We start from the raw sequence: 11,937 nt of genomic DNA on the forward strand, positions 1-11,937 counted from the left end.
GTAAAGCTAGGAGCTCATTGGGTGCTAGTCACCTGAGCTCACACATAGAGGGAGTATATATGGTGGGCACCATCTTAGGACAGGGTCTTTTTAGCAGGGGAGCTCAGCCAGGAGGGCTGACAGGGAGCTGTGGCTCCGGCTGGGCCCAGCTCCAGAGCCAAGCCTGCAGAGGAGAGAGGAGAAAGAAAGGCCCAGAGTGGAAGATCAGAGGGAACCCTAAGAACCCAGAATCAGACCAAAAAGGGTGAAGGGTTGGCGGACATGGGTACCGGAACCCGAACTGGTGGAGGCCACTTATCCTCAGCCAGGAACCGGAGGTCGTGGTCAAGATTTGCCACGACCCTCACCAAATCCACCAGAAAGGCACACCAAGCATAGGGTCAGGGAACCCAGAGGAGGTTTGACCACTAAGAGACCCGAGGGAGCCGGCCAAAGGTGGATCCCTGGTGGGAATGGCCAGAGACAGAGAGGGAGAAGGGAGCTCAGGACCACGCTCCAGAACTGCCTGGGGGTTAGCCGAGTCCAGGACCTGGTGGACGCAGCACGGCTCGGGTGGTCACTCAAGGTCAGAGTGACTGAGAGAACACTTGTGAGTAAAACCCCTGAAACTGCATCTCCTGACTCTGACTCTTCTTACTGCACCGTCACAACCCCTATCATCTTCATCTGCTGCCCTGAGGCCATACCCCTCCCGTTGGGGGTTATAACATCATCGCTGCACCCATACCACCGGCCTCAGCGGACTGTTCTGCAGCGGCGGCTTCAAAGCCGCACTCAACGGGTGGCGTAGTCGACACATATTATAACATCTACTGCCATAGACTGCCGCTTAGTTTGACACCCTGGGCACGGACCGGGTCACCGCCACAAGGACTACTACCCCTATCCAGATCCGGCTCCGGGTAATCCCTTGAACATGGCCCAGGGGGCGCGTCAACTTTGGCGTAGTAGGCAGGATTCCGTGCCCGCAACCACCGGGTACTGTGTGCCTGAAGAAAAGTTCACATTTACCTCAAAAAGAAGTCTCCCGCCAATTCCGGAGGGTCCCCGCCATCGGACGCCATCACGGGTCGTTTCCCGCCGGTTGCCCGCCATCTGCAGCTTTTTCCCGCCATCCACGGAGTTTCCCGCCACTGGGAGACGATTCCCGCCATCTGAGAAGATTTCCCGCCCTGGCAGAGCGGACGCCATTATGGGCGTGCCAGAGGGTGGTAAGAGACGACCTCCCATCGTGGGCCAGGACCAAGAATGGCGCCAAAAACGAAGACCGCCCCCACCAGCAGAGACTGCAATGATTGAGATGTCCATCAGCGTGGGGGGTCTGCCCCTGGAACTGACAATCACCAAGTTGCCCCAGGACCGCCCTGAGTGTGGGCGGATACAGAACAAAAGAGCGAAGATGGGTGCAGCCTGGAGGAGTCTGGAGGAGCCGTACCCGGAGATGGAGGGAGAGGCAGGCAGCACCGACCCTGTGGTCAGGAGCCTGATGCAAGCAACCACCCCACAAGACCTGGTGGAGATCCTGGCACAGCTCCCCCGAGACCGGGAGCGTGCACAGACCGCGCTGGAGGGCCTCGCAAGGAGGATGGCCCAGGTGCAGCGAGAAACGCTGACGGAATGGAGCAGGGAGATGGCCCAGCAGGCTGGAACCCGCCAGCGGAGCACACCACCCGCAACGAGGAGCACGCCTGCCCCTGAAGAGGATGCAGAAGGGACGGAGGCCGGAGACGACGCCGCAGAGGGAGCTGAAGAGACGGAGGCAAGTAAAGGGGACGTTACTACCCCAAGCCCAGCCACCGTAAGCCTACCCCCGCTCCCCGTCGCAGAGCCCGAAATCCCACCGATCGTGCCCGTTGCCGCACCACTACCGCTCCAGACTAGGCCCCAAGCAGGAGCCGCGACCACGCCCCCTGTGACGTCACGCGCCTCAACCCTGAGCCCGGCCAAGCAGGAGACGCCACCGGCCTGGTCGCAGGGCCGAGTGCCCCCGGGCGCCGCAGTACCAACAGCGCCCTCTACTGAGCCACCGGCCTTGTTGCAAAGTCAAGTACCCCCGGGCACCGCCGTCTTCACGGTGCCCTTTACCTTCAGGGTACCCCAAGCCTGGTCGCAAGGCCTAGTGATCCCGGGCGCCGCTGCCACCACCGCGCCCTCAACCTCCACAGTGCCGCACCTGGGTGAAGACTTGTTTGCCCAGCACACTTGCCCGGATGGGCAGCCTTTTGAGTGGCCACCGGAGTACTACCATCCCCGACTCCGGAAGGAAAGGCCCCTGGATGAGCCCCTGATCCCGGCTCCGGCGCCCGCCAAGATCACCCCACTCTCGCTGGAGGAAGCGCAGTTTGCGTGGGACCCCACTGGAGGAGACCTCATCGGGTTCACTCAAGAGACCCGGGCGGCTGCAGCTGAGCGTGCAGAGTGCTGCCGGCAGCAGTTAGAGGTTTTCGACCGGGAACGGCGAGAGAGGCGGGTCCGCGAGGAGCGGCTGCAAGTGAAGAGTGCAGAGCAGAAGAGCCGGACCCGACGGAACCCCCGTGCAGCTCACGGTCCCCGTGCCACCGGGACTGTAATCAAATTCCAACTGCAGCACGGTTGGGGCTTCATCCGGGATCACCACACGCCAGGCGACGTCTTCGTGACCCGCAGAGATGTCGAGTCCCACCTGCCGGAGGGACACAGAGGTCGTGACCTATACCTGGGTGACGAGGTCACCTTTACCCGGCACCAATGTGCCAAAGGACCCTATGCCCTTCATGTACACCGGTTGACAGAGAGAGAGCTACAGTGCGAGGAGGAACAAGAGAACCCGGACGGGTTTGAAGGTCACCCGCGAGATGGAGCAGGAGGATGCCGTTACTGAAGTACGGTAAAGTGGAACTGTACATAGTTACCCGTGAGGGTACAAGAACTGTTACAAGAACTGTTACCTGTTAAAGTATAGTCCCCGTTGGGACCAGCAGACTGTTACCCGTGTGTCCCTATCCCTAAACAGGCTGAGGACTGTGAGCAGCCATCCCTTATCCCCACTGGCCGAGGACTGAGAGCGGCCACCTCCCCTTGTATATAGTTGCGCTTTCTAAGGCGCCCCCTACTGGTTTTATAGGAAACTGTTGTTCTTGAACTGACTGTTGCACTTTTACCTGGTCACAAGTGCCCAGTGGCCAGAAGCTCAAGAATATTTATATGAAGAAGTTTTATTGCTAGAGATTGATAATGTTTAATGTTTGATATGTTCTTGTATGTTTTGGAAAAAAATTGTATGTTTTTGGATATTTTATTCTTTTACAGCCCGAGGACGTGCTGTGATTTACCAGGGGGGAATGTAGCACCCTGAGGACTCGGCTGCTACAGGGGTATTGCACCTCACTCCAGAGGTGTGGTATTCCACTCCCGGGTAAGGATGGAGTGTGGGACTGAGCTCAGTAGGCTGCATGCACTACATACATCCCATTTCCGGGGGACAGAACTACGGTACTCCCACCAAGTATATGTGCAGGTACGACAGCGTCTGTCCCTGGCTGGAGTGGGAGGGGGGTGGAACATCCCAGCAGTGTAGGGGCAGATAGGGGGAGTACTCTGGGTAAAGCTAGGAGCTCATTGGGTGCTAGTCACCTGGGCTCACACATAGAGGGAGTATATATGGTGGGCACCATCTTAGGACAGGGTCTTTTTAGCAGGGGAGCTCAGCCAGGAGGGCTGACAGGGAGCTGTGGCTCCGGCTGGGCCCAGCTCCAGAGCCAAGCCTGCAGAGGAGAGAGGAGAAAGAAAGGCCCAGAGTGGAAGATCAGAGGGAACCCTAAGAACCCAGAATCAGACCAAAAAGGGTGAAGGGTTGGCGGACATGGGTACCGGAACCCGAACTGGTGGAGGCCACTTATCCTCAGCCAGGAACCGGAGGTCGTGGTCAAGATTTGCCACGACCCTCACCAAATCCACCAGAAAGGCACACCAAGCATAGGGTCAGGGAACCCAGAGGAGGTTTGACCACTAAGAGACCCGAGGGAGCCGGCCAAAGGTGGATCCCTGGTGGGAATGGCCAGAGACAGAGAGGGAGAAGGGAGCTCAGGACCACGCTCCAGAACTGCCTGGGGGTTAGCCGAGTCCAGGACCTGGTGGACGCAGCACGGCTCGGGTGGTCACTCAAGGCCAGAGTGACTGAGAGAACACTTGTGAGTAAAACCCCTGAAACTGCATCTCCTGACTCTGACTCTTCTTACTGCACCGTCACAACCCCTATCATCTTCATCTGCTGCCCTGAGGCCATACCCCTCCCGTTGGGGGTTATAACATCATCGCTGCACCCATACCACCGGCCTCAGCGGACTGTTCTGCAGCGGCGGCTTCAAAGCCGCACTCAACGGGTGGCGTAGTCGACACATATTCTAACATCTACTGCCATAGACTGCCACTTAGTTTGACACCCTGGGCACGGATCGGGTCACCGCCACAAGGACTACTACCCCTATCCAGATCCGGCTCCGGGTAATCCCTTGAACATGGCCCAGGGGGCGCGTCATATATACAGTACAGACCAAGAGTTTGGACACACCTTCTCATTTAAAGATTTTTCTGTATTTTCATGACTATGAAAATTGTACATTCACACTGAAGGCATCAAAACTATGAATTAACACATGTGGAATTATATACTTAACAAAAAAGTGTGAAACAACTGAAAATATGTCTTATATTCTAGGTTCTTCAAAGTAGCCACCTTTTGCTTTGATGACTGCTTTGCACACTCTTGGCATTCTCTTGATGAGCTTCAAGAGGTAGTCACCGGAAATGGTCTTCCAACAATCTTGAAGGAGCTCCCAGAGATGCTTAGCACTTGTTGGCCCTTTTGTCTTCACTCTGCGGTCCAGCTCACCCCAAACCATCTCAATTGGGTTCAGGTCTGGTGACTGTGGAGGCCAGGTCATCTGGCGTAGCACCTCATCACTCTCCCTCTTGGTCAAATAGCCCTTACACAGCCTGGAGGTGTGTTTGGGGTCATTGTCCTGTTGAAAAATAAATGATGGTCCAACTAAACGCAAACCGGATGGAATAGCATGCCGCTGCAAGATGCTGTGGTAGCCATGCTGGTTCAGTATTCCTTCAATTCTGAATAAATCCCCAACAGTGTCACCAGCAAAGCACCCCCACACCATCACACCTCCTCCTCCATGCTTTACGGTGGGAACCAGGCATGTAGAGTCCATCCGTTCACCTTTTCTGCGTCGCACAAAGACACGGTGGTTGGAACCAAAGATCTCAAATTTGGACTCATCAGACCAAAGCACAGATTTCCACTGGTCTAATGTCCATTCCTTGTGTTCTTTAGCCCAAATAAGTCTCTTCTGCTTGTTGCCTGTCCTTAGCAGTGGTTTCCTAGCAGCTATTTTACCATGAAGGCCTGCTGCACAAAGTCTCCTCTTAACAGTTGTTGAAGAGATGTGTCTGCTGCTAGAACTCTGTGTGGCATTGACCTGGTCTCTAATCTGAGCTGCTGTTAACCTGCTATTTCTGAGGCTGGTGACTCGGATAAACATTCTCAGAAGCAGAGGTGACTCTTGGTCTTCCTTTCCTGGGGCGGTCCTTATGTGAGCCAGTTTCTTTGTAGCGCTTGATGGTTTTTGCAACTGCACTTGGGGACACTTTCAAAGTTTTCCCAATTTTTCGGACTGACTGACCTTCATTTCTTAAAGTAATGATGGCCACTCATTTTTCTTTACTTAGCTGCTTTTTTCTTGCCATAATACAAATTCTAACAGTCTATTCAGTAGGACTATCAGCTGTGTATCCACCTGACTTCTGCACAACACAACTGATGGTCCCAACCCCATTTATAAGGCAAGAAATCCCACTTATTAAACCTGACAGGGCACACCTGTGAAGTGAAAACCATTTCCAGTGACTACCTCTTGAAGCTCATCAAGAGAATGCCAAGAGTGTGCAAAGCAGTCATCAAAGTAAAAGGTGGATACTTTGAAGAACCTAGAATATAAGACATATTTTCAGTTGTTTCACACTTTTTTGTTAAGTATATAATTCCACATGTGTTAATTCATAGTTTTGATGCCTTCAGTGTGAATGTACAATTTTCAAAGTCATGAAAATACAGAAAAATCTTTAAATGAGAAGGTGTGTCCAAACTTTTGGTCTGTACTGAGTGTATATATATATATATATATATATATATATATATATATATATACACAGACGCACACACACATATACACTCACGGTGGATATAAAGGGTCTACACACCCTGTTAAAGTGCCAGGTTTTTGTCATGTAAAAAATAATACCAAGAAAAATCCATTCAGAACTTTTTTTTCACCTTTAATGTCACACATAATCTGTACATTTCAATTGAAAAGTAAATTGAAATCTTTTTGTGAAGAAAAAACTAAAGAACTAAAATAATGTGGTAGCATAAATATTCCTTAATTACTTTGTTGAAGTACCTTTTGAATTTGTGACAGCATTCAGTTTTTTTGGTAGGAGTCTATCAGCATGGCACATCTAAAATTGACAATATTTGCCCACTCTTTCTCGCAGCACACTATATCTCTCAGATTATGAGGGCATCTCCTGTGTGCAGCACCCTCACATTTTCAAATTGATTCAGGTTTGGGCTGTGACAGGGCCATTCCAAAACTTGATAATCTTCTGGCAAAGTGATATTTTTGTTGATTTGGAGGTATGCTTATGGTCATAAATGTGCTGAAAGGTGAAATTCCTCTTTGATTTCAGTTTTTTAGCAGGAGCCTGAAGGTTTTGTTTCAAAATTAACTGATATTTCGATCTGTTCATAATTCCTTCCACCTTGACTAAAGTAAAAGTTCCAGCTGCCAAAAACCAGCCCAAAAGCATAATGCTGCCTCCACTATGCTTTACTGTGGGCATGTTTTTTTTGATGATGCACAGTGTTGGCTTTGTGCCAAACATACCTTTTGGAATTAGGGCCAAAAAAGTTTAACCTTAGTCTCATCAGACCATAACATGTTTGTCACACCAGGTGTGGGGAAGACTTAGTGCAGCACAGAGGGAAAAGGGAAAGGGAGCCCAGACACTAGGGAAAGGTGGAAAGTGGAGAACTCCTAGTCTGGTCTAGCATCACCCTGTCTCAACTATTGTCCCTATATTGCCTCCTCAGCAATCGCAACTCCAAATAAGCACACGGCCTCAAGCTCCAGAGAGGACGAAGTACTGCTCCTGCTAAGCTTCACAAGTAGAAATAGATATAGCCAGAGACTCCCTCTTAGACACACCAGTTATATATACACCCAGGCTGGACAGCTAATTAGCAAGAGAGACGTAGCTGCTCAGTCCTAAAGACAGCCTTTTATTTAAGAAACTGTCTGCAATGCCAAACGTAGAGATCTCCTGCAACCCACTCCAGGGCTGTCACCTCTGACACACCCGTGACAATGTTTTCCCACATGCTTTTGGCAGATTTGATGTAGGTATTGGCAAAACGTAACCGGATTTAAATATTTTTCTTTGTAAAAATAGGCTTCCATCTTGTCACTCTACCCCACAGGTCAGACTTGAAAAATATAGGTATAATTGTTGTCAACATGCAGTGCACAACCAGTGATTGACAGAAATTCCTGCAGCTCCTTTAATGTTGCTCTAGGCCTCTTGGAAGCCTCCAGAACCAATTTTCTTTTTGTCTTTTCATCAATTTTTGAAGGATGTCCAGATCTAGGTAATGTCACTGTTGTGCCAAATTAAAGTGACTTATTGTTAATCGTCTTCACAGTGTTCCATGGTATATCTAACGCCTTAGAATTTTTTTTGTACCCTTCTCCTGATTGATAACTTTCAACAATGAAATCCCTGTGCTGTGTTGTAAGGTGTTTATGTACCATGGCTTTTAGTATAAAATGTAAGTGAGAAAATGTCAGGCAAATCCAACTAGAGCAGCTAAACTTTATATTGAATTAATCAGAATCCCTGTAAATGATGGCAGCTGTGTACTGACTACTCTTTAACATGAGTTTAAATGTGATTGACTAATTCTTAACATAACCACATCCCCAAGTATAAGAGGATGTTCATGTAGCACCCCGAGGGCTCGGCTGCTACAGGGGTATTGCACCTCAGACCAGAGGTGTGATATTCCACTCCCGGGTAAGGATGGAGTGTGGACCAGGACTCAGTAAGCTGCATGCACCACACACACCCCATTTCCGAGGGACAGCTCAACGGTGCTCCCACTAGACAGAAGTGCAGGCACGACAGCATCTGTTCCTGGCTGGAGTGGGGAGGGGGAGGAAAACCCAGTGGTGTAGGAGCAGATAGGGGTGGGTCTCTGGGCATAGGTAGGAGCCCATTGGTTGCTAGTCACCTGGGCTCGGGTGTTAGAAGGAGGTATATAAGGTGGGCACCATCTTAGGACAGTAGTCAGTGCAGTGCAGAGAAGAAGTCAAGAGTGAGAGGAGAAGACAGGAAGCAGAGCCCCTGCATGGGCTCTGCTCCGCAGGCAGGCCTTGTCAGGAGGCTGGAGCCTGAGAGAGAGAGAAAGGAGAATGAATAGAAAGGACAGTAAGAAAGGAAGCAAGGAACTGGAACACAGAGAAAGGCCCAGAGACACGAGGACAGAAGGAACCCCATATGCCCAGGAGATACAGGGTGAAGGGTTGGCAGAGCAGGGTACCGGAACCCAAATTGGTGGAGGCGACTAATCCTCAGCCAAAACCGGAGGTTGTGACCACATCTTGGTGCGACCCCTCACTACATCCACCAGGAAAGCATACCGCATAGGGTCAGGGAAACCGGAGAGAGGTTTCGCCAACAGAAGGCCCGAGGAAGCTGGACAAAGGTGGGTCACTGGTGAGGACGGCCAGAGAAGGGAGCCCTGTGCCACGCTCTGGAATTGTCTGGGAGTTGGTCGAGCCCCTTGCCTGGTGGACGCAGCACGGCTTGGGCAGTCACCGCCGGTACCGAGGTGACCAGGACCAGTAAAGAACTGTGAGTAAAGCATTGGAAACTGCAACCACACGTCTCTGTGTTTCATCGCCGCACCAGCACCATTAGTACTGGGACGCTCACACCATCACCACCATCATCCACACTAGCTGCCCTGAGGCAATACTTCTCCTGTGGGGAGTTATCCCATACTCAGCTGCGCAAAACAACATCAGCCTCAGCGGTCGGCAGCGCAGCGGCGGTCCCCACTGACCGCAATCCACGGGTGGCGTAGTCGGACACTTATTATAACACCAATAGACTGCCACTGGTTTGACCACCCTGGGCACGGACCGGGTCACCGCCACACGGAGACTACAACCCCCAGCGATCCGGCTCCGGGTATCCCCCTGCACAGCACAGGCCCAGGGGGCGAGTCATTCACATCTATGCAACCAGATTATTTTAGTTTTGTTATTTTTATCCCTCCCAAAAAATATTTCTCTATGGATTTGTACAGATTATGAATGACATTAAAGGTGAGAAACAAATCGTACTGAAATTATTCTTCTTGGTATGATTTTTTTACATTACAAAAACCTGTCATTTTAACAGGGGTGTGTGGATTCTCTATCTCCACTGTATATATAGTATTGTGTAAAAGTTGTAGGCAGGTATATAAATTATGCTGCAAAGTAAGAATGCTTTAAAAAATTAAAGGGAATCTGTCAAGGGGTTTTTGGTACCTCATCTGAGAGCAGCCTAATGTAGGTAAAAAGAATCTGAATCCAATGATGTATCTGACGCGCCCCCTGGGCCAGTGCTGTTTGGGGATTACCCGGAGCCGGATCAGATGGGGGTTGTAGTCTCCGAGTGGCGGCGACCCGGTCCGTGCCCAGGGTGTCAAACTCAGTGTGTGGCAGTCTTTACAGATGTTATTGGTGTTCTTAATGTCGACTACGCCACCCGTTGATTTGCGGTCAAAAGGCCGCCGCTGCAACAGGGTCCACTGAGGCTGTTGGTATGTGTGCAGCTGTGGTAGTATAACCCCCAACGGGAGGGGTATAGCCTCAGGGGGTCAGATGTAGAGGATGGTGGTTGTGCAGGTGCAGGAGAGCTAAGCAAGAAGACTCAGAGTCGGGCTGTGCAGTTCAGGGGTTTTTACTTACGGGTGTTCTTATGGTCACTCTGGCCTGAAGCGACCACCCGAGCCGTGCTGCGTCCACCAGGTCCTGGACTCGGCCAACCCCCAAGCAATTCTGGAGCGTGGTCCTGAGCTCCTGTCTGGCTTCCCCTCTCTTCTGGCCGTTCCCACCAGGGATCCACTTATGTCCGGCTCCCTCGGGTCTCTTGGTGGGTGCACCTCTTCTGGGTTCCCTGACCCTATACTTGGTATGCCCTCCTAGTGGATTTAGTGAGGGTCGTGGCAGATCCTGCCCACGACCTCCGGTCTCTGGCTGAGGATTAGTGGCCTCCACCAGCTTGGGATCCGGTACCCTGGGTGCCAACCCTTCACCCTGCTGTTTGTATTCTGGGGTCTTGGGGTTCCTTCTTCTTCTCTCTGGGTCCTTCTGACTCCTCTCTCTCTCTCAGACTTGGCCTTGGAGCTGGGCCCAGCCGGAACCACAACTCCCTGTCAGCCCTTCTGCTCTGCTCCTCTGACTCTACAAAAGACTGACCGACTCACTCTACAAAAGACCCTGTCCTAAGATGGTGCCCACCTTATATACTCCCTCTATGTGTGAGCTCAGGTGACCAGCACCCAATGAGCTCCTAGCCTTACCCAGACTGCTCCCCCTATCTGCCCCTACACTACTGGGATGTTCCACCCCCCTCCCACTCCAGCTAGGGACAGACACTGTCGTACCTGCACATATATTGGTGGTAGTACCGTCCATCTGTCCCCCGGAAATGAGATGTATGTAGTGTATGCAGCTATCTGAGCTCAGTTCCACACTCCATCCTTACCCGGGAGTGGAATACCACACCTCTGGCTTGAGGTGTAATACCCCTGTAGCAGCCGAGTCCTCAGGGTGCTACATATCACTTAGCTTACTGGGTGCAGCAGTTCTGACACAGTCAGAGCTTTTAGATTTAGACTGAAGCAGAGCTGAGAAAGTCACCCCCACCCACACCAGACTCTGTATACAAAGTCCATAGACAGTGAGGTGCCTATCACAGAAGGGGGCGTTGCCAGACTAGTGTAGTCTGCCAATGTTAATGTTAATCTCTTAGTTATAAATCCTTCACAGTTAGTAAACAACAGCACTCACTTTGACAAGTGCACATCCCTGAATTCTGTGTTTCAGCCTCTATCTCCTCCTATCTTCCGATTACATAGCAAAAACCTGCTGACAGGTTCCTTTTAAAGTGTTAAAGGTAATCTGACAGCTGATACATAGTTTCATAGTTTTTTAGGTTAACAGTAGACACGTTAATCCAGAAGATGACAAAAAACCCATAAGACAGATGTTATTAGGGGAAAAATTCATTTCAGATCAGTTCCCTGGATCAATGCCGTGTCACAAAATCTAGTGCTCATAACCTGTACTATTATATTTTTCAAGAGCGGCATCCAGGCCCTCCTTGAACTTTTGTAGTGTATCAACCATTACAACATCATGCGGCAGAGAGTTCCCTAGTCTCACTGCTCTTACAGTAAGGAATCGCTGTCTGTGGTAATTTGTACATTGTAATAAGATCGCCCCTAAGCCTTTGTTTTTCCAAACTGAATAACCCCAAACTTGATAACCTGTCTTAGTACTGCAGTCCACCCATTCCCTTGATAAGCTTGATCACCCTTCTCTTACCCTGCTCAAATTCAGCTATGTTCTTCTTATACGCAGAGGCTCCAAATTATACACAGTATTCTAAGTGTGGCTGCAGTAGTGCCCTGTATAGAGACAAAACTATGTTTTTGTCATGAGCATCTGTTACTCTTTTAATGCATCACATTATTTTATTTGCCTAGCAGCAGCTGCCTGGCACTTGTCACTAAAGTTGAGTTTTCTGTCCACTCATATGCCTAAGTCTTTTTCA

This window comes from Phyllobates terribilis, unplaced genomic scaffold (genome assembly GCF_046119375.1).
Source record: "Phyllobates terribilis strain yellow unplaced genomic scaffold, ASM4611937v1 Scaffold_4__5_contigs__length_816908805, whole genome shotgun sequence".
In the NCBI taxonomy this organism is placed as follows: Eukaryota; Metazoa; Chordata; class Amphibia; order Anura; family Dendrobatidae; genus Phyllobates; species Phyllobates terribilis.